Here is a 23,760-nt window from a genome sequence, read left to right as displayed (position 1 = left end):
AGCTGAAGTAAGGTGCCATAATTAAGGATGGAAATACTTTACTCAATGGCAGATTTTAAATTATTTTTAAAATCTATTTTTGACAGTTAAAATGTGAAATTATGCAAGAACAGAATCCATGCAAGGGGTTTATTTTCATGCATGCCTCTTTTTATTATTAAAATAATTTAAAAGTCTTCCTGTGACTTCCAGTCTTTGATTAAAGATTTGAACTCCAAACCCCTGGTTTAAGAAGTTAGAAGGAGTACATTTAATCCTTTAAGAATGCCCTCTCTGCATTTCATTTTTATTTGATCTTAAAGTGTGAAATCAAATTTAAGAAAAATGAATTCCCCCTCACAATATCTGGAGAACTAAAGACAAATAATTTCAGAAAGAATATTATCACTGTACTATCATTTATTCTCTCTACTTAAAAAGAATCTGCAAAGAAAAAAGAAATGTGTTATATCTGCATACTACTGTACAATGTAGACTTTAAAGATAAGAACATGAGTGAAAATGAGGTGATTTTAATTTGAAAATTCAACTAACTTGTAAAAAAGTATGTTCATTTATAAAACTAAATTGAATACAAGGGAAAAAAAACTTACTCTAGGGCTACAATATTGAAGATAGTGTGGTATTGCCTTAGATAGGCATGTATGTCAATGAAACACTATTAAGAATTCAGAGTTAAATCTACACATTTATGATCAATTATTTTTTATTGCTGTCGCTGTTACAGGTGTCCCCCATCTTTCCATTCTTTGTCCATCTCCACCCAACTGCCCCCCTCCCCCGGCCTTCACTATAATCAATTAATTTTTTACTAAGGTGCCAAGACAATGCAATGGAGGAAGGGTTTTTATATCCCCAATAAATAATACTAGCATACTCTATGTACATATCAAAATAAATATATTTAGATTCTTACCTTAGTTTTTGTGCAGAAGTGAATTAAAAATTATAGACCTAAATGTAAGATCTAAAATTATAAAACTTGGAAGAAAGTGAAAGAGAAATTTTTCAAAATTATATTTTATGCGAAGATTTCTTACATAATATACCAAAAGTGCAAGCATTAAGGAAAATATAAATTGGAGTTTTTTTTTAAATGAAAAACTTTTATGCTTTAGAAGACATCATTAAAGAATGACAAACCAAAGACGTAGAGAAAATACTTTTATATCATATATCTGACTTTCAAAAAGACTGTATCAAGAAAAAGTAAGAACTCATAATTTATTTATTTATTTATTTTTAATTTTTAATTTTTTGTTTTTCAATTGCAGTTGTCCCATTTTTCCCCCATTTCTCTCCCCCACCCAGCCCACCCCTTCTCCCATAATCATATCCCTCCCCATTGTCCGTGTCCATGAGTCATTTATACATGTTCTTTGACTAAACCCTTCCCTTACTGATCCCCCTCTCTCCCTCCCCCCTCCCCCCTATTGACTGCTATTCCGCTCTTTGTTCTATTTAGTTCTTTTGTTTGTGTTGTTCTTTAGTTTCCTGTATTAGGTGATATCATATGGTATTTTTCATTTTTCTTTCTTTGCCTGGCTTATTTCACTAAGCATAATTCTCTCTAGTTCCATTCATGTTGTTGCAAATGGCAGGAGTTCCTTCTTTCTTTCTGCTATATAGTATTCCATTGTGTAAATGTACCACAGTTTTTTGATCCACTCATCTACAGATGGGCATTTAGGCTGTTTCCAGCACTTAGCTATTGTAAACAGTGCTGCAATGAACATAGGGGTGCATAAGTTCTTTTGAATTGGTGTTTCAAGATTCTTCAGGTATAATCCTAGTAGTGGAATCGCTGGTTCAAAAGGCTTTTCCATTTTTAATCTTTTGAGGTAATTCCATACTGTTTTCCATAGTGCCTGCACCAGTCTGCATTCCCACCAACAGCGCAGTAGGGTTCCTATTTCTCCACATCCTCGCCAGCACTTGTTTGTTGATTTGTTGATGATGGCCATTCTGACTGGTGCAAAGTGGTATCTCATTGTGGTTTTTATTTGCATCTTCCTGATGGCTAATGATGTTGAGCATATTTTCCTGTGTCTATGGACCTTCTGTATGTCCTCTTCGGAGAAGTGTTTGTTCAGGTCCTTTGCCCATTTTTTAATTGGATTGTTTGTTTTCTTGTTGTTGAGTCATATCAGCTCTTTATATATTTTGGAAATCAGTCCCCTGTCTGTGATGTCTGTGATGTCAGGGCGGGCACGAGCAGAGCCTGAGCAAGTTGTCTGCATTCCAGCCTGGGGTCTGGCGCCCACTGGAGCTGTCTAGGAGTGTCTGTGCAGTCTTCTGTGTGTTCAGTGGGCCCTCCCTGTGCCCGTTGGGGCACTGATCTTATGTTTGTTGGGGCATGTCCGAGGGGCACCTGGACTCATGGCCCTGCGCACCCGGGCCAGTGAATGAGGGCACTTCCCTATGCTCACCCGCGCAACCCAAAGGGAGGGTTGGGGAGTGGATGAGCTCGCCACTGTGCCTGCGCTCCTCAAGAATGTCCTACCACCCCCAAACTTTCCACCTCTCTCCACAGTCCACAAGAGAAAAATATAAAGGTAAATTATGTTCTCACTTGCTGAGCAGCATGCTGTCTCCTGTCCTTCAGCGCCAATGCCACTTGGTCGAGTCCCGTCTCTGCCAACAGGCAGAGATCCGCTCTCCTCCCTACTCCTCTCTGGGGAAGCCTGTGGTCGCCAAAAAGCCTTTGTGTACTTCCAGCTGCAGCTCGGGCAGCCACCCCAGTCAGGAATCCTGTTTCATCCCTTTTTCTTCCGCTATCCTCACTAAACAGGTTGTTCCCAGATGGATTTTCTCTAATCCAGCAGTGCCATGGCTCGACTCCTGCCACTGTCCAGCTGCTCACTGAGATGTTCTGTCTGTAATTAGTCCAAACTACAGACAGGTCTTGGGAGCCTGAAAGTGCAACCTCCCCTCACTCCTCCACCATCTTCCTCCCAGAACTCATAATTTAATACAACAAACAATCCAATATAAAAAATAGCTAAGTGTTTTAAAAGGTATTTCAGTGAAAACCAATGAGAAGCTTATAAAAGGTCACTCAACATCATTAGCTACTAGAGAAATGCAAATTAATATAATAATGAGACCATTACTCATCCACTAAAATGGCCATAATCTAAAAGATACAAATACCAATGTTTTGGGAGGAATTAGAGAAACCAGACCCTCATACATTACTGGTCTGAACACTTAGTGAAGAGAGACAAATTCAGATGGTTCAGGAGGCTCCTTCCTTCCTTCCCCGCTTGAATAGTCTAGCAATAGCTGGCTCCTGATTCGTGAGTGAGCACATTTAAAAAACCTCTTCATAAGAGCCTTTGAGACTCAGAAGTTATCCCTTTTTACAAGACTATTTCCTCTGCCAAGAAGTGCCCATTTTCATGTAGTCACTTAAGAATTCTTGCCCTATTTTCCCTATGAAAAATATAGAGAGGGATTTGGGGGCCAGGGTCTCTTTTTGGAGCCCTTTCAACACTGTGTTCTATGTAACTACACCAGCCCAGCCAAAGCAGAACTCTCTGTGGCCCAATGGTACCTTCACGGTCAATCATGCCTATAATTGGCTGCTTCCATATGTCTAAGCCTTCCTGATTCCAGCCTAGTTTATTTACCTTTATGTGGTGTGGTACTAATCTGTATTTTCCTTGATCCTTACATGGAAAATGGCCTTTTGAAGGAGAAGATAAGTGCTAGAAATGTAGAGCAAAACTTAACGTGTTAGATTTTAACCAGCATGCAAATATACTGCAGGAAGAAGGTGAAAAGCTATTTTAGATATTTGTATTTTCACAAGGATATATTAATAAGTGAAAAAAGCAAGAAAAATAACAGTGGAAAAATGATACATATATACATTTTCTTGCATTTTCATAAACAAAATACTGAAAAAGAAAAGTTAAGAGATAGTGTTCCCTAAAAGTGTGTGGGTGTGTCAGGGAGAGAGGGGAGGGATATGGGGTATATGTCAACAGTGGTTGTGAGATTTCCCTGGGGATACTATCTAATGTAGTTTCAACTGATAAATTATTTGCATGATGGACCTATTGAAAAGTAAATTAAATGTTAACTAACCAATGACACGTTTTCTTTTTCAAATGATATTCTAGGCTGAAAAACAAATAAAGAAATCATTAAAATGTTAATATTTTCAGAATTTAGTGATGTATTTTAACATGTTCACTTGAATAGAACAAAAATGTTATTTTAAAAAGCAATAAATAAATCTCATGTAAAGTTGTATAATTGACTGAAAAAGATATTTTCCTGCATAATCATGGAAACAAGACATAACCATTAATGTTTTAAAAGATTACTTCATCTAATTGTCATAAATTTTATTTTACTCTTTATGCACAAATTGTAAGAACAGCCTTTAGGAATGTTATATTTAAAAAAGTCACAGGACTGCAATAAAATGGAGTGAAGTCATGAAATAACAAAAAGTAAATCACTGTAATAAAATATATAATGTTATCAGGGTGTAGAGTTAATTTGTATGCATTGAAATGTGCTCATGGTGGTAAAACAGTAGTCTTGGAACATACTATGTGACATTTTAATTCACAATTTAGCCTTCTCTTGGATTAGATACCTAAATCAAGATTACACTTGCACATTAGAACTGATATATGGTTTAAAGTTGGAGATAAATCAAACTGTGATAATTGTATCATATATATTTTCAAATTCATATTAAAAGATTGATGTGCAAAAGGGAATGGAACAGTGAACAGAACCAGTCCTGGAACCACCCAGGGGCTAAGGTATTATTTTGGTGGTTTAATTGGGATGTTAGTAGTTCAGCTCTTTCTCTCCATCTTCAGAACTTCTATAGAAATGTTTTAAAATAATTAGAGGAAGTAATGAAGCATAAGAACGCCATATCATTTATCTTTGCTTAAGTTATTGTAGCCATTTAAATTAAATTTGATTTGTAGTAGATTTAGACATTTTAGTTTGGCTAAATTAATTGTAAGTAGAAACAAGATTTGTGACAGAGCTGCTGTGGTTAATAGACAGAAGGATGATATATTTAATGACCAAATGAAAAAGTGACAGTTTTGCTTTATCAGTGCCATATTTTTTCCCCTGGGGCTTATTTCAACTTTTCAGAAAGAAACTTAAAAAAGAAGTGTGGACCAGTTGTGTGTCTGAACAAAAGAGAAAACACGGTTTTAATAAAAAAATGTATACCTTTCTCTTTATTTCAGCAGCTATAACTTGATATCTTTATGTCGGGCTTTTAAAACATTGAAATAACTCCATATTATTGACACTATAGGCATATTTTAATAATAATGCATGTATATTCTAAGTTTCAGGACAACAAATCTCTGTTAAATGATTTGTATTTTTACAATCAAGTTCCATAATTTGTCGTCAGCAGCCGTCCGTCTCGAGAGACGATGGTGTAGCTTCTTAAGAGTCTACCTGCACCGCCGAGAATGGCTGTGCAGTCCAACTCGGGAGTGACACGGTATCTGTCTCCTCCCGTGTTGAATCGACATCTTGCGATGACGCTGGAGTGTCCTCTCCAGTGAAGCTGAAGCTACAGAGCCTGGGCAGGGTGATATGGAGGGTCTGCTGTTGCCCATGCAGCAGACCCCCCCTCTCTTCGCAGCTGAAGGGTCCAAGGGAAAGACGGAGTCAATACAGCTTGGCTTCAGGTGCGCCGCAGGAGTTGCCAGTGTTGACTACAACGTCAAACCACCTTAGGGACTCCGGCTCCGGATTTTCTGTCGGGGTTTACTCCCTTAGCCTTTCCCCTGAAGAGGTATGCCGCAAGGCAGCGGAGGTTTTTTGGAGTCAGAGTTTTCCTTCTCTGATGTGCCCTGACTGGAAGATCGAACCAGCGACACTTAGCTCGCAGGCCGACGCTCAATCCACTGAGCAAACCAGCCAGGGCTAAGTTCCATAATTAAGAGTGTTGTATTCTATTAGGAGAAAATGAGCACTGATGTATTAAAATATTTTCCAAAATAAAAATACACAAAATATAATAATATGTTACATTATTAGAGATTCAGGTGGTTTAATTGCCTAACTTGGCTTGCTATTCTGGCAGTAAAGCCAGTAATCAAAATCACTTGAAGTAATTTACTGAGTGTTATCACCATCTTATAAATATTTTTTCTAACTTTCCCTTTTCTGCAAGTCACTTTTTCTTTCCATATGCTCATTTTATTTATTATTTTTATACTACTGTTTTTCCCTAAACAATCCCTGCCAGTAGGTTCTATTGAATTAGAATTGAAATGAAAAACAATAGTAAAATAAAAACAAGTGTTACACATTGTTGTCAGATCCCTAATCTTTATAATGTCTTTGAAATTCCTTTTCTACCAGTGATATATGGTAGTTGAGTTACTATCATAGTTTCATAGAAACAGTTATATGTTGGTGTCAGACAGATCTTGTAGATCCAGTTTTGAGCAGAATAACAGGATAAGTTCTCTGATCTTCAGTTTCTTCTGAATTTGTAATATGGAAATAATGTTACCAATGACTGGTATATAATAGAGAATCAACAATTTTTTTGTTTTTGGCCATTCTTCTCCATAGTTTACTAAACTGATACTTGTCTAGACACTGTTAGATTGTGTACATAATGTTTGTCAAACCCAGCACAGTACTAAATAAGCACTAATAGGCTTTGGCAGGGAGAGTTAAGTATTTAGACAGTTGTGTGAATAAGATTTTCACTGAACTGTACTATTAAAAGATAACATTTCCTAGGGTATAGTTTATATATATCTGAAAGAAGTCATAGTACAACTTAATAACATTGTCAACTTAAAACAATGCAGAAACTCCTTTAAGAGTTAGTATTTTATACATTCAGAAAAAAATCTTGTTAATTAATCTACTAAGTGTTAGACATTGCTTTAGGTAATGGAACATTGAGTCATGATTATTGAACTCTCTGAAAAACAAAGGACATAGCCATGATTTTACATTTTAATTTATAATAATAAATGTAACTCTCAAGAAGACTTACAAGTCTCCACAAATTTTGCCTATGTGGTTTACAGCCATAGGGAAATTACACAGTACACCGAATTATCAGAAGATCATTTTATGAACATAGAATTACATTAAGAGCAATTGATGGTATATGGATTTTATTAATTATATCAGCTTTAATAACCTGGGACATTCATATAAGAAAACATCTCCCTTAAAATACACACAATTGTCAACTTGTAGGCAGTAAGTGAAATGGAATATAAAATTTTTTCTAAGTTTAACTTTAGGATAACTCTTCTTATATTTGACATTTTTTAGATATTTTATAATATCACTATGAGATAAGTAAATTGCCCCAAGGGTTGCATAATCAATACATTGGAATGCTAGAAAAAAATAATAAAACTTTAGTCCATATTTAACTATACCTACCTATTCCTTAAAATCTTACTTTATGTGTGTTTAAATAAAATTCAGCTAAGTTTGTTTTAGGTTTGAAATTTTCTCCATAATTGACAATATCCTATGTCTCTGGTCTTAGCAATTATGTATTGATTTTACACATTTTAACTATATCTTAAACTGTCGAGGACATCATTTTCTTAATTCTCAAATTCTGGGGAATCATCTCTATGCTGCTCTCTGTATCATTTGAAGTATTATTTAGTGTAAATTTGTAATTTCACTAATTCCTGAAATTCTAAATATTAAATTAATTACCATTAAACAAATTATACTACAAGTAAAAACTTTCTCTTAAAATTTTCTATCTAAATGCTTAGATTATCATCTACCCTACATTCTGCTTCTCCTCAACCACCATCACCAACAGCAATAATAAACAATTTTCTTAAAATAAAAAACATAAAGAAACATGATGTAAGAGAGAACATACTCTCCATTAACTATCCAATAGACTGAAAAGTCATAACCAATTATTTAAAAATAAGAAGGGGAAGGGTCTAGTCAAAGAATAAGTATAAAAGACCCATGGACATGGACAACTGGGTGGGGACTGACTGTGGGAATGGGAGCACAGGAGAGCAACAGAGCAATGGGGGAAAAGCTTGGGATAATTGTAATTGAACAACAATAAAATAAAAAAGTAATAATAAAAATGAAAATAATACCAATTGATATTTTCTTACATAGGAATTTAAAAAATGAGTTGGTCATAGTTCTGTTTTAATCATTCAGTGTGGGGTTTATAGGTAAGACAGAACAGTCTTAAATAGCAACTCAGTTTTGTTGTTCAATGTTGACCAACATACAATGGGTCATTTATTGACAGAAGAGGACACAGATGTGAAGACAAATGGAACCCTCTATGCCTAATGGCATTATGGGTCAGGCTTCAATCATTAAATAGAGTAATTTATACAAATTATGGTGTTCATAGGTGGGCAAAAGTAGGTTTACAGTTGTAATACAAATAAACAATACAATAATTAATAAGTAATAATACAAGAATAAGCTTTTGCATACTCACAACTGTAAACCTATTTTTACCCACCCCTGTATATCTCTCTTCATAGGGCTTATTGTGAGTATTATAGAATACCAGAAGACTGAAATTCTATTTCTCTGCTTTGTTGTTGGATTATCTACACCCTGGAAATGTCTCTAAAAGATTACATTTATTTCTCAGAGCGTCTTGTTCCTTGCTATTCTTCTCTGGAAATAATTGGAAGGAGAGGGGGTTTAACTAGGTCTCTGCTTTTGTGAAAATCTGAATGAGGAGTAACAAATAGGATATCTGTCATAGAACTTCTAGATTCTCTTTGTCTGGCAGTGAGTTTGCTGAAATATTGGTTTGTCTTCTGCACATAAAAGAAGAGAATGATCAAAACCTTAGCTTACCCCGAAGATCTACAGCTGCTTGAAGCATTGATGCTCAACACCTGCGATGCCCATCATACAACTGCAAAATCCTCATACTCAGTAATAAGGCCACTTCCAGAACCTCAACATGTGCCTTCCATCTTCCTGGTCCCTCACCAAATTACTAGGGAATATGGGAACAGGAAGAAGACAAGGCTCCTTTCCTGGAGTTGAATCAAGAATATTTCTCCCCTGTATCCAAACATCATCTCAAGGAACACTCGAGGCCCAGTCCTGCTGCTTCTTAGTTCCACCCAGAGCTCTGCCATGTTTTCCATGTCTGCCTTGACTTCTGCTTGACAAATGTATGACCTCATTGAGAGGGACAATTATACTTCTCTATTATAGTAGAAAAATATTATAATTTAAATGTTTTAAATATTTTATAGAAATACAGATTGGAGCATCATCCCATACACCAAAAGGTTGTGGATTTGATCCCTGGTCAGGGCATGTACAGGAGGCAACCAGTTGATATTTCTGTTTCACATTGATATTTCTCTTTCTCAAATCAATAAACATATCATCAGCGAGGATTTAAAAAATTTTTGAAGAAATATAGATGGTAAAGGGGGAGAAAAAACTCACTCAAAATTTAAAACTGACATATATATGTCTGATCATTGTGTCATAAACCTGAAACCAATATAATTGTGTGTGCTAGTTGTTCTTTAATTACAAAAAACTGACTTGTAAAGCCTGAAAAACTCAGAATTGGGAAAACTCTGAACACTCAACCAATTTTCTTTGAACTCATTAGCAATTTTGGGTTATTAATAATAAATCAAACTAAGAGTACTGGAGTCAAAGAAGGACCTTTCATTTAACAGGGAAAAATCTAAGTCAGTGCATGTTGTAAGCCATTCATATGAGATATCAGTGGCTCTGAGGAGCTGGAACAAAATGCCAGCAAGGTATAAATGGCATCAGGGGTAGTCTTGCCTATAAATATTTTCAGATTTATAGCATTTGGTCTGAAGAACATATTGTGTGAGGAAATACGGTGTGAATAAATGGAAATTGTACTCCACTGAAGTAGGAAAAGGGAAAATGCAGTTTTATTTCTTGCCCAACATTTCTGCATCATGTTATCTCTAAGTGTGTGACCATAAATCTGAGATGAATCTCAGGAAATGGTGTAAAAGATTTCATTGCTAATCTGTCAGATTTTAGAATTCCCTTCATTCAGTTAGAAGGAGAAAATCACACACTGCAGGGGAAAATAGTATGACCAGAAAGCCTAGGGGGGAATTTAGACTTTCCTTGTTATTTAGTGTAGAAATTTGAAACTGTAAAGAAATGAAGATTGATTTTAAATTACTTTCATTCAGAGAGAGCACTATGTAAAGATCCATATGTCTGACCATTGTCCATGAATCCTGGAAATAACTCTTTTGATTATTAAATGGGCAAAGCACATAAAAAAATCATCATAAATAAGGCTACTATTGTTTTCTCTGCCTTAACAAAGATTTGACCTTATGGAAACAGTTTTTCTCCAGCCATTATGGATTCTAGCAACCCTTGTATTACTGATCAAAGCTATTCACTATTTAAAGATGATAATCTTATCTGTAAGCTAAGAATTTTAATTTCATAATGTAGTTTAGGGCCTTGAGATAATGCAGACAAAGTGAATTGCCAGGTTTCTGATATACAGTTGTTGCTCAATAAATAATAACTAAAATTATTATTCTGGATCTAAGACTAAAATTTTATTTCTTTTTGGAAATTTCATTACTTTTGAAAGTATAAATTTGACATAAATATACGCATATACCTAAACATGTTTTCTTTCATATACTAAGACTTTGCAGGACTATTTTTCATCTTGGGAGTAAGGTTTTCCCTTGGTTTCAACAATTATTGCTCTTTAACTTTGTTTTTTCTCTTTTTATATACATACATAGATATAATTTAGTCCTATCTATACATCTATGCACAAACTTTTTTTGCTTACCATGCATCTCATTAAAACAGGATATCTTCCAAATTAACCTCAATATTATTATCACACTCAAGATATTTAATATAAATGTTATGTTATTTACTATATGACCCTTTTTCAAATTTTTCTAAACATCCTTTTAGTTTGTTTTTTTTTTTTTTTACTTTTCTAGTTTCCTGCCCCTTCCCCGCTTACCCCTGTGGGATATTCATGCACTGTGTTTGGTTATCACGTCTCTTTTGTTTTTTGTTTTCTTGATCTGAACTGTCCTTCCACTTTTTTTTTGTTTGTTTCTCTCATGGCATTTTTTGAAGATTCCAAGAAGAGGGCTTATTAAATGTGTGACGTTCTGGATTTTCCTTATTGTTTACTTGTGATTAGATTTACATGAAACATATTTTGCAAAATATAGTTGAGATGATATTGTATCCTCATTGAATTGCATTAGAAAACACAGCAAAGCAGTGGTGTGCTGAGATCTGATTGTTAAAATCTCAAGAATTTGCTGAGCTAGTTTTACTTAGACACACTCATTATTAAAAATTAAATTATACTAACTTACAAATAAATAATATATATGAAACAGGTGCTAACTAAAAAACTTATTCTCCTGGCTTGGCACTCCTCTCTTCTCAATGTTACCTTTGGTGATGGCTCATTGATGGCTTGGAACAGGCCATCAATACATGATGGAAACTGGCAAATGCTCTGAATTAGATGTTTGTCTGTTGTACTGTTGATGTTCAAGAAAGTGATGTAGAAAATGTTAATATTCTAGATTAAATTTATAATTGTGTTGTGTCTATAGTCATTATATTGATATATATGTATAGTAAACATAGAAAAGGAGAAAATATATTTTTAATGTTTGAGAAATTAGCTTATGTTGTTTTTGCTAAGCACTTTAAAACATATTCATGTGTTATAGTTGAATTTTTCTATTTTCCATTTTATTGTATTTTTTGTCATAATAAATAGTTTACCCACAACCAAGATATGAGTAATTACCCAGGTATTCTGCTACTGTTTGTGTAATTTATTTTTATTAACTGTAATATTTTTGGTTCATTTGTAACTTATTCTGCTGTTGTGTGTGTGATTTACATCCATTTTATCTACCCCAATGACTATATAGTTGTCCTAACTTCATTTGTTTAAAAGTACATCTTTGTCCAAGATCTTTGCAATTTCAATTTTATTAAATACCAGTTTCCGTATTACATAAATTTATTTCTACATTTTCTTTTCTGTTACATTGTTCTATGAATTTGAGAATCATACATATTGATTTTAGAGAATTTAGTGCATATATCTTTTTTTTTTTTTCCCTGATAGACTAGTCCTCTTTCAGTGATCTTTTTGTTTTTCAGGGGTTTCCTAAATTTTCTTAGATGTTTTCTCCATGAGTTTTGTTCCTGGAAATATCTGTCAGTATTTCTCTTAGTGTTAAACTATATTAAATGAGAAAATTTATATATTTGTGATATTTAATCTTTTTATATGTAGGCCATTGGGGCACATTTCTATCTTTTGAAGTAAATTTTATGTCATTCTGTAGTATTTTTAAGGTTTTCTTAGAAAGACTTAGCATGTTTTTTTACCAGATTTATTTTTAAATTTGTTATTATTTCTGGTACACTTAGATTTTTTTTCTTCATTATATTGGCTAAGTGGTTCTTGTTTGTTCATATAAAGCTTACTGATTTTTGTGTTTTAATTTTCTATCTTACTATATCCTGATTTAAAAAAATAAACCTTATAAAACAGTTTTAGCTTAACAGAAAAATTGAGATGATATAACCACTACCCAGTTTCCCCTATTATTAATTTCTTATATTGATATGGTACATATATTTAAGTGAGTGACTGAATACTGCTTCATTATTATTAAAGTCCATACTTCATTCAGATTTTTAAAGCTTTTACCCTATGTCCTTTTTCTGTTTTAGGTTCCTACCCAGGATATCACATTGCATTTAGTAATCATAAATTCCTTGGCTCCTCATGCCTGTCACAGTTTTCAAACTTTCCTTGTTTTAGATGACCTTGACAATCTGGAGAAGTACTGATGAGGCATTTTGTAGAATGCCCACTTATTGCTGTTTTACTGAGATTTTTCTTACAACTGGATCTGTGTGATTCAGGGGGAGGGGATACAAAGATGAAGTGCCATTTTTATTGCATCATTGTCATTGTTCTTATTATCAACATTATGTATCACTGTTATGTTGGCATTGATAACCTGGCTGAGGTTGTGGTTTCATCACAGTAAAGTTAATTTTTATGCTTTTTAAGACTCCACCTTGAAAGTAAGTTACTGTGTAGCCCATGCTTAAGGAGTGAGATTTATGTTTCCCTCCTTGAGGACAGATTTCTAATTAATCAAGGGAGATATGGACATTCTCTCTGATTTATTTAAGTATTAAACCATTTCTTTCTATAAGTATGGATGCATGAATATTTATTTTATACATTGAGTTATAATCTAATACTGCTTTATTTATTTTGCTCCTCAGATTTTCCTGTCTTGGCCATCAGAACTCTTTTATTTGGCTTCTGTGTCCCTTTGACAACAGGAATTTTAAATATTTCTTAGCCCTTCCTTACATTTTGACAATATACTATGCTTCAAATTTTTGTATATTTTCTTCCCATTCCTAGACTCAGCCATTTCTCAAGAAGCCCTGCTACCTTTACTGGAGAAACCATTAGAAAACATTCTGGGTGTTAAGTGTGTCATTTCTCTTAGACACTCTCAGCTGACAGGGCAAGAAAATACACATATATATGTGCATACTAACCTATGTGTATATATACATACACAGAGATATTTCTACATGTAGCCATCCCTATCTATTTAGTTAAGCATGAGTTCATACATTAATTTGTTACCGCATGGATTATTCTAGCCTCCTCCTCTTGCTCATATGCAAGCTCACACTCTAACAGTGAAAAACATGCTCCCATCATCATCATTCATTTACCTAATTGTTCAGTATCAGTATTGTTAACCAATAGCTGATGGGAAACAGCTTTACCAACAATAGTTGTTTCTTACTTCTAATTTTGTTTGACTTTAGTCTTATAGATTACATTTATTTCTGAAGTGTCTTAGGTAAACACTTCTCCCTCAACCCCCATCTGTCATGAGACCTTCTTACACATCTGTAATATAGTTACATACGGGGTAGGGCAAGAGTAGGTTTACAGTTTTAGGTGCATGAAAGTTTATTCTTGTATTATTAATTGCATTGTTTTCCATACAAACAACTGTAAACCTATTTTGCCCCACCCTGTACTCTTGTCACAGTCTGCATTCCATCAGGGATCACCCAACTTACTGAATTATTTCCTAAAGTTTGCATATTTAAGCTTTAGTCTTTGTGCTGTAAATTTCTATGACTTTTAACAAATGTATAATGTCATGTACCCACCATTAAAATGTCATAAAGAGTATATTCACTACTCTAAAATTACCCTGCACTTCACCTATTTTACCCTTTTCCTCTCTTCCTGAATTCCTGGAAACCACTAATTTTTTATTGTTTCTCTAATTTTGCTGCTCCAGAGTAATATACAATTGAAATCATACAGAAAGTAGCCCTTTCAGATTGGATTCTTTCACTTAGCTAACAAGCATTTTAAATTCATTCATCTCCTTCCAAGGCTTGAGAGATCTTTTCCTTTTATTTATGAATAATATTTTATTGTAAGGATGAACCTATTTGTTTTTTGAATGATTCCTACTTTTTATTCTCTTAGCATATTAATTTCTATTTTTCCAAAAAATTTAGTGGTTGTTTTAAAGTTCGTAGTATACGTGTACAATGAATTTAAATCCAATTTCACATAACCCTATACTGTATGACAGCTAGTGGAGTTATCTTTTAACAAAGTATTTTCAATTCCTCCCATAAGCTATTTTATGCAATATATTATAAATATATTGTTTTGAGTAAATTATATACATTAGATAAGTTAAGAATAAGAAAATAAATGATTTTATTTTTTACCTTCACTTAGTCTTCCTCTGAAGCTTTTTATTTCTTAGACTTTCCTTTCTCCCTAAAGAACTTACATCATTTTTTGAAGAGTGGATCAGTTGGTCACAAATTTCTTATTTTGTTTGAGAAACTTTTAATTTCTTCTTCACTTTTGAAGAGTAATTTTGCTGTGTATAGAACTCTAGGCTGGTAGGTTGTTTTCTATAAACATAAGAAATACTTCACTAGTCTCTTCTTGCATGGTTTCTATTAGAAGTAATCTAATTCTTATTCTTTCTCCTTTGTAGATATTATTCTGCTGTCTTTTTCAAGATCTTTTTCTTTACTTTCGGTTTTCTTCAGTTTGCATATGATACACTTTAGACTTTGATATTTATATTACTTAATGTTCTTTAAGGTTTCTGGTTTACTATCTCTCATTAATTATTTAAAATTGTTGGCCTTTATTATTTAAGATATTGCTGCTTCATTTTTTCTTTTTTCCCTTTCTCTAGTTATGTTTATTATTTTCTAATTATTCTAGTTCTTAAATTTTTTTAGTATTCTTAACTATTTTTTTAATTTAATTTTTTTATTTTTAAATTACAGTTGTCCCATTTTCCCCCATTGCTCCCCTCCACCCAGCCCACCACTTCTCCCACAATAATATCCCTCCCCGTTGTCCATGTCCATGAGTCCTTTATACATGTTCCTTGACTAAACCCTTCCCTCACTTAACCCCCTTCTCTCTCTCCCCCTCCCCCCTATTGACTGTTATTCTGTTCCTTGTCCTATTTAGTTCGTTTGTTTATGTTGTTCTTTAGTCTCCTGTATTAGGTGATGTCATATGGTATTTTTCTTTCTTTGCCTGGCTTATTTCACTAAGCATAATTCTCTCTAGTTCTATCCATGTTGTCGCAAATGGCAGGAGTTCCTTCTTTCTCTCTGCTGCCTAGTATTCCATTGTGCAAAAGTACCACAGTTTTTTGATCCACTCAGCATTTAGGCTGTTTCCATCACTTAGCTATTGTAAACAGTGCTGCTATGAACATAGGGGTGCATAAGTTCTTTTGAATTAGTGTTTTAGGATTTTTCAGGTGTAATCCTAGTAGTGGAATCGCTGGTTCAAAAGGCAGTTCCACTTTTAGTTTTTTGAGGTAATTCCATACTGTTTTCCATAGTGGCTGCACCAGTCTGCATTCCCACCAACAGCGCAGTAGAGTTCCATTTCTCCACATCCTCGCCAGCACTTGTTTGTTGATTTGTGGATGATGGCCATTCTGACTGGTGTAAAGTCGTATCTCATTGTGGTTTTTAGTTGCATCTCTCTGATGGCCAATTATGTTCAGCATTTTTTCATATGTCTATGGACCTTCTGTATGTCCTCTTTGGAGAAGTGTTTGTTCAGTTCCTTTGCCCATTTTTTAATTGGGTTGTCTGTTTTCTTGGTGTTGAGTTGTATAAACTCTTTATATATTTTGGAGATCAGTCCCTTGTCTAAGGTATCATTGGCAAATATATTTTCCCATATGGTTGGTTTCCTTTTCATCTTGCAGATGTTTTCTTTTGCTGAACAGAAACTTTATTTTGATGTAGTTTCATTTGTTTATTTTTTCTTTTATTTCTCTTGCCTTAGGAGATGTATCTGTGAAAATATTGTTATATGAGATATCTGAAATTTTCCCGCGTATGTATTCCTCTAGGACTTTTATGGTGTCACTGCTTACATTTAAGTCTTTGATCCATCTTGAGTTTATTCTCGTGTGTGGTGTAAGTTGGTGGTCTAGTTTCATTTTTTTGCATGTTCCTGTCCAGTTCTCCCAGCACCATTTGTTAAAGAGGCTCTTCTCACTCCATTTTATGTTCCTTCCTCCTTTATCAAATATTAGTTGACCGTATATTCCTGATTTTATTTCTGGACTCTCTATTCTGTTCCATTGATCTATATGTCTGTTCTTATGCCAGTACCATACTGTTTTGATCACAGTGGCTTTATAGTATTGTTTGATGTCTAGTATTGTGATTCCTCCTGCTGTGTTCTTCTGTCTCAAGATTGCTTTTGCTATTTGGGGTCTTTTTTGGAGTATTTGTTCTAGGTCTGTGAAATATGTCATTGGTATTTTAATAGGGATTGCATCGAATCTGTAAATTGCTTTGGGTAGTATGGCCATTTTGATGATGTTGATTCTTCCCATCTAAGAACATGGTATTTGCTTCTATTTATTTGTATCTTCCTTAATTTCTTTCTTCAATGTTACATAATTTTCAGAGTACAGGTCTTTTATCTCTTTGGTTAAGTTTATTCCTAGGTACTTAATTTTTTCCTGTTGCTATAGTAAATGGTATTTTCTTTTTTGTCTCTGTCTTTGATATTTTATTGTTGGTGTACAGAAATGCCTTAGATTTCTGTATATTTATTTTGTATCCTGCTATTTTTCCAAATTCACTTATTATATGAAGTAGTCTTTTAGTGGAGTTTACAGGGTTTTTTATGTATACTATCATGTCATCTGTATATAATGATAGTTTTACTTCTTCTTTCCCAATTTGGATGCCTTTTATTTCTTTTTCTTGTCTGATTGCTGTGGCTAGGACTTCCAACACTATGTTGAATAGGAGTGGAGAGAGTGGACAGCTTTGTCTTGTTCTTGATTTCAGGGGGAAATGCTTTCAGTTTTTGTTCATTGAGTATGATGTTGGCTTCAGGCTTCTCATATATAGCCTTAATTATGTTAAGGTATGCTCTCTCTATTCCCATTTTGCTGGGTGTTTTCATCATAAATGGGCGTTGTACTTTATCAAATGCTTTTTCTGCATCTATTGATATGATCATGTGATTTTTGTCTTTCATTTTGTTTAGGTGATGTATTATATTTATTGATTTGCAAATATTAAACCATCCTTGCATCCCTGGGATGAATCCCACTTGATCGTGGTGTATGATCTTTTTGATGTATTGCTGGATCGGGCTTGCCAATATTTTGTTGAGGATTTTAGCATCTATGTTCATCAGTGATAGTGGCCTGTAGTTTTCTTTGTTGTATCTTGACCTGGTTTTGGGATTAGTGTAATACTGGCTTCATAGAAAGAGTTTGGGATTTTTCCCAATTTTTGGATTTTTTGGAATAATTTGAGGAGGGTAGGAGTTAGTTCTTCCCTAAATGTTTTGTAAAATTCACCTGTGAAGCCATCCAGTCCACAGTTTTTGTGCAGGGAGATTTTTGATTACTGTTTCAATTTCCTTCTTTGTTATTGGTCTGTTGAGACCTTCTACTTCTTCTTGGTTCAGTTTTGGAAGGTTATATGTTTCTAGAAATTTGTCCGTTTCTTTTAGGTTGTCAAATTTCTTGCCATACAGTTGTTTGTAGTAATTTCTTACAATCATTTGTATTTCTGCGGTATCAGCTGTGATTTCTTCTTTTTCGTTTCTGATTTTGTTTATTTTGGGTCTTATCTCTTTTTTTCTTGATGAGCCTGGCTAAAGGCTTGATTTTTATTTTTTCAAAGAACCAGCTCCTAATTTTGTTGATCTTTTGAATTGTTTCTTTGGGCTCTATGTCATTTAATTCTGCTCTGACCTTGATGATTTCCTTTCTTCTTCTTGCCCTAGGCTTTGTTTGTTGTTGTTGTTCCAGTTCTTTTAACTTTTGGGTTAGATTTTTTATTTGAGATTTTTCTATCCTTTCCAGATATGCCTGTATTGCTATGAACTTCCCTCTTAGGATTGCTTTTGCTGTGTCCCACAGGTTTTGGGCTGTTGTGTGTTCATTATCATTAGTTTCCAGAAATTTCTCGATTTCTTCTTTGATGTCATTGTTAACCCATTCATTATTTAATAACATGTTATTCATTCTCCATGAGTTTGGATGTCTTTGATTTTTTTCTCTGAGGTTGATTTTTAGTTTCAAGGCATTGTGGTTTGAGAAGATGCTTGATATGATTTCAATTTTCTTGAATTTGTTGAGGCTTGTTTTGTTTTCTATCATGTGGTCTATCTTTGAAAATGTCCCATGTGCATATGAAAAGAATGTATATTTTGCTTCCTTGAGGTGAAAATTTCTATATATATCAGTTAAGTCCATGTGATTTATTGTGTTGTTCAGTGTCTGTATATCCTTGGTGTTTCTTTGCTTTGAAGATCTGTCTTCTGTTGATAATGGAGTTAAAGTCCCATACTATGAGTGTGTTACTGTTAATATCCTTCTTGTGGTCTTTTATTATTTTCTTTATGTATTTGGGTGCTTCTATGTTGGATGCATATATGTTTATCAGTGTTATATCTTCTTGATGGATTGTTCCCTTAAGTATTATGAAATGTCCTTCTTTGTCTCTTTTTATTGCCCTTGCTTTGAAATCATTTTGTCTCATATGAGGACTGCTACTCCAGCTTTTTTTTTTCATGTCGGTTTGCTTGGAATACTATTTTGTTTCCCTTTACTTTCAGTCTGTGTAAATCTTTTGTTTTGAGGTGTGTCTCTTGTAGACAGGAAATATGTGGGTCCTGTTTTTTTTTTTTTTAATTCATTCCATTACCCTATGTCTTTTAATTGGAGCATTTAATCCATTTACATTTAAGATTATTATTGACATGTATTTATTTATTTATTTCCCTTTGTACCTGTGTTCCTCTCCTCTTTTTTTCTTCTTTTTCTTAAAACATTCCCTTTAGCATCTCTTGCAATGCTGGTTTGGTGGAGATGTATTCTTTTAGTCTTCCTTTGTCTGAGAAACTCCTTATTTCACCTTCCATTTTGAATGAGTCTTGCTGGGTAGAGTATTCTTGGTTGTAGGCCTTTGTTTTTCATTGCTTGAAATATTTTTGACGATCCCCTTCTGGCTTGTAGTGTTTCTGTTGAGAAATCAGTTGATAGCCTTATCAGAGCTCCCTTGTATGTTATTTGGTTTTTTTCTCTTGCTGGTTTTAGGATTCTCTCTTTGTCTTTGAATATTGCCATTTTAATTATGATGTGCCTTGGAGTGGTTTTTTTTTTTTTTTTTTTTTTTTTTTGTTCCTCTTCATTGGGACTCTCTGTGCTTCCTGAACTTGCATAACTTTTTCTCTCATCAGATTGGGAAAATTTTCTGTCATTATTTCTCCTATCAGCTTTCCTATTCCTTGTTCTTCTTCTCCCTCTTTTATTCCAATGATTCAGATGTTATTTTTTCTCCTGCTATCCTGTAACTTCCTTATATTTTCTTCGTACTTTTTCATTCTTTTTTCATTTTGTTGTATTGTCTGGGAATTTTTTTCTACTTGTCCTCTAAATCACTGATCCAATCCTCTGCTTCGTTTAGTCTGCTGTTGATTGATTCTACTGTGTTTTTCAGTTCAGAGATTGTATCCTTCATTTCTTCCTGGTTCTTGTTAATAGTTTCTATTTCCTTTTTTATGCTGGTGTAGTTCTCCATAAGTTCCCTGTAATTTTTTTGGAGCTGTTGGTAACTTTTTTGGAGGTTGTCATAGTTGTTTTTGAGGTTGTCGAGTATATTGAACTTCTTCACCATGATTGTTTTGAATTCCATGTCTAACATTTGGGCTATGTCTAATCCATCTACCTCTCTTTCTGGAGATTCCTCTTTCCTTTTCATTGAGAGATTGTTTCTGCGTCTTACCATGTTGGATTCTTCTTGTTTGTTTTTGTTTTTTGGGTTTATCTGCTTTGACTTCTTCCCACCTTTGTGGTATGATATTTCTTATAGAAGATCTGGGGATTCAGTGGTGCAGTCTCTTTGATCTCCTGAGCCTGATGTTCTTGGGTCATTTGTTTATGCTGTGGTTATATTTCAGATGCTCTTTGATGGGATCTTCCCTCTGGCTAGTTGATTGAGAGTCACTCTGTCCACTTTTTCTTGAATTCTTTTGAGGAGTTGCTGTTAAAAACATAAACACACAGCCCAGGCAGGAAACCCACACCCTCAAAAATATCCCCCACCCTCTATCCCACTATTGTCAGCAAATGAGCCAGTATTAATATAAATGTACAGAGGTTAGGGCTTTTATACTATAGGAAGAATAGATAAGAGTTGTTTTTAAATTGGAAAAATATGATTTTTGAGAGAGGGGAATGATAGATTAGTAATAGTAGCAAGTAGTGTCGAGACTATGCAAGACAGTAGGTAATATTTACACTGTACATTAATAATAACAAAAGAAAAGGAGGGAAGAATGCAGAATATAGTAAGAAAGTGGGATTGTATAGTATTAGATTTATATAGTAGTTATATTTTATTTATTTAGTGTGAAAGGGAGGCAAAACAAAACAGACAAATAAACAAAAATTAAAGAGGAAGGTTGAGAAGGAGAGAGGGCATGAAACAAATTAAAGAGATAGTTTAAAAAATTTAATGAAAATAAAAAGTAAAATTAATATTAAAATTAATGATAAGAAATTAAAAAAAATTAAAATTAAAATACAAATAAAAGAACTCAAATAGAAGTAAAAATTTAATATATATATATATATATATATATATATATATATATATATATATATATATACTCGTAGGCAGCCGTCCGTTTCGAGAGACGATGGTGTAGCTTCTTAAGAGTCTATCTGCACCGCCGAGAATGGCCGAGAATGGCTGTGCAGTCCAACTCGGGAGTGACACGGTATCTGTCTCCTCCCGTGTTGAATCGACATCTTGCGATGACGCTGGAGTGTCCTCTCCAGTGAAGCTGAAGCTACAGAGCCTGGGCAGGGTGATATGGAGGGTCTGCTGTTGCCCATGCAGCAGACTCCCCCTCTCTTCGCAGCTGAAGGGTCCAAGGGAAAGACGGAGTCAATACAGCTTGGCTTCAGGTGCGCCGCAGGAGTTGCCGGTGTTGACTACAACGTCGAACCGCCTTAGGGACTCCGGCTCCGGATTTTCTGTCGGGGTTTACTCCCTTAGCCTTTCCCCTGAAGAGGTATGCCGCAAGGCAGCGGAGGTTTTTTGGAGTCAGAGTTTTCCTTCTCTGATGTGCCCTGACTGGAAGATCGAACCAGCGACACTTAGCTCGCAGGCCGACGCTCAATCCACTGAGCCAAACCAGCCAGGGCCATATATATATATACACACACACACACACACAAAACCAAAGTTTTTACTTAGTTCAGCCTTTGTGTATAGTCTTCTTTTTCTGGATCCACAGCTGGTCTAATGTGGCAGGCCAGAGGTTCCTGATCTTGGCAGGTTTGGCACCTGTTGGAGCTGGCCAGGGTGCTTGTGCACGTGCGCACATGTGCGCGTGCAAAGTGGCCTGCCTGCTAGCCTCAGGCCTGCCGTGCCGCACCCTGGGAGTCGGTCTCTCACCCCTTGAGGTAGGACCCCAGACGCTTGTGCACAGTGGAAGTGAGTGTCTATGAGTCACCGTCACCCGCTGTTTCTGTGCTGCAGCCACCTGCTGTTCCCTCACCCACCTGGACAGGCATGAGCAGAGCTAGCGCAAGTGGGCTGTGCTCCAGCCTGTCGCCCACTAGGGCTGGCCAGGTGTTTCTGTGCATGGTCTTCTGAGTGCCCTGTGGGCCCTCCTTGTGCCCATTGGGGCACTGATCTTATGTCTGTTGGGATGTGTCCGAGGGGCACCCAAATGTGTGGCCGGTGACCTGGTTGCGCGCCTGGGCCAGTGTATGAGGGAACTTCCCTGTGCACACCCGTGCAACCCAAGGGGAGGGTTGGGGAGTGGGTGAGCACACTTCTGCGCCTGCGCTCCTCAAGAATGTCCTATCACCCCAACCTTTCCTCCCCTCTCCGCAGTATACAAGAGAAAAAAATAAGGTAAAATTATGTTCTCACATGCACAGCAGTATGCTGTTTCTTGTCTTTCAGTGCCAGATGCCACCTGGCCCACTCCTGGCTCTGCCAGCAGACAAAGATCTGCTCTCCTCCCGATTCCTCTCTGGGGAAGCCTGTGGTCACTAAAAAGTCTTTTTGTACTTTCAGCTGCAGCTCAGGGAGCCACCCCAGTTAGAAATCCCATCTTATTCCTTTTTCCTCCACTATCCTCACCAGATAGGTCACCCAAAATGGTTTCCTCTAATCCAGCAGTGTCAAGGCTTGACTCCTGCCAGTGTGCAGCTGCTCACTGAGATGTTCTGTCTGCAATTAGCCCAAACTGCAGACGGGTCTTGGGAGCCAGAAAGCACAGCCTCCCCTCACTCATCCGTCATCTTCTCTCTCTGTTTTTTTTTTTTAATTTTTTTTTTATGTTCCTTTTTTATTTTTTCTCTCTGCATTTCAATTTGGTAAGTTTCTATTGACATAATTTAAAGCTTTTTTTCAGCTGTGCCTAATATAATGATGAACCCATTAAAGGAACTTTATTTTTGTTGTTTTTAAATTGTTGCATTTCCTTTTGATTCATTCCTAGTTTTCATCTCTCTGCTTACAATACCCACCAGTTCTTGTATTTGTTTACTTTTTAGATTAGAATAGTCATTTTAAAAATAGTCTATAATTCTAAAATGTGGGTCCCATCTGAATCTGGTTGTGAAATTTGCTTTGTTTACAGGCTATGTTTTTGGTTTAACATTTAGTGTGTCGTAACATTTTTTTTAAAACTGGACATAATATATGGTTAATAGGAATTGAAGTAAATAAGTCTTTAGTTACAAGTTTTACATTAATCTGCCTAGGAGTTTGTCTGTTTATATTGTTTTGGTTTCAGTCTTCAGTTCCCCGTCTCATCTCTGTTTTTGTCTCCTGTATTATTTTTGCAGTTCTTTATAACTATAATGCGCTGTTGCTATACTGGAATTTTGTCTTAGTGTGATGGTAAGGTGGTGAGGGGAAACATTTTATAATTCTGTGATTAAATGTAAGTCTCTTAGTGAGATAGGAACTTCACAAATGTTTCTTATTCTAACCCCACCCCACCCCCCACTTAGGTGAGACAGGGAGTCAAGAATTGGCTAAAACTGAGTAATTTCCCTTCTCCCAAGGTGGATAAGGACCTGATAAAGTATTTTTACTTGGCGAGGA

General features: G+C 35.3%; 1 protein-coding gene across 1 annotated transcript in view; it reads left to right on the top strand.

The window, feature by feature from the left end:
* Positions 1-23,760, top strand: part of CTNNA3 (catenin alpha 3) — a 1,620,658-nt gene that overhangs the window by 1,424,948 nt on the left and 171,950 nt on the right. The window lies entirely within an intron of this gene.

The sequence above is a fragment of the Furipterus horrens genome, unplaced genomic scaffold (assembly GCF_987537825.1).
Source record: "Furipterus horrens unplaced genomic scaffold, mFurHor1.1.pri manual_scaffold_5, whole genome shotgun sequence".
Classification (NCBI taxonomy): Eukaryota; Metazoa; Chordata; class Mammalia; order Chiroptera; family Furipteridae; genus Furipterus; species Furipterus horrens.
Note: the sequence above shows the minus strand (reverse complement) of the source record. Positions and strands in the feature narration are given on the sequence as shown.